This window comes from Juglans regia, unplaced genomic scaffold (genome assembly GCF_001411555.2).
Source record: "Juglans regia cultivar Chandler unplaced genomic scaffold, Walnut 2.0 Scaffold_1812, whole genome shotgun sequence".
NCBI classification, from domain to species: Eukaryota; Viridiplantae; Streptophyta; class Magnoliopsida; order Fagales; family Juglandaceae; genus Juglans; species Juglans regia.
In genome coordinates, this window is record NW_023348873.1 from 1 (window position 1) to 200 (window position 200).

The following is a 200-nucleotide window of genomic DNA, read 5'->3' on the forward strand; positions in this document are numbered from 1 at the left end:
TATTTCGCTGAAGGATTATATGAATTTAAAATAATTAGTTTGTTGGGTGCGATCATACCAGTACTAATGCACCGGATCCCATCAGAACTCCGCAGCTAAGCGTGGTTGGGCGAGAGTAGTACTAGGATGGGTGACCTCCGGGGAAGTCCTCGTGTTGCACCCCTCGTTTTTATTTTTTCCGCCTTGCGAGATAAAATGAC

General features: G+C 45.5%; 1 non-coding gene across 1 annotated transcript; it reads left to right on the forward strand.

The window, feature by feature from the left end:
* The first annotated feature begins 44 nt into the window (after positions 1-44).
* Positions 45-163, forward strand: LOC118345235. Its single transcript, XR_004798823.1, has one exon. It is a non-coding gene; the product is annotated as a 5S ribosomal RNA (ribosomal RNA).
* Positions 164-200: the final 37 nt, after the last annotated feature.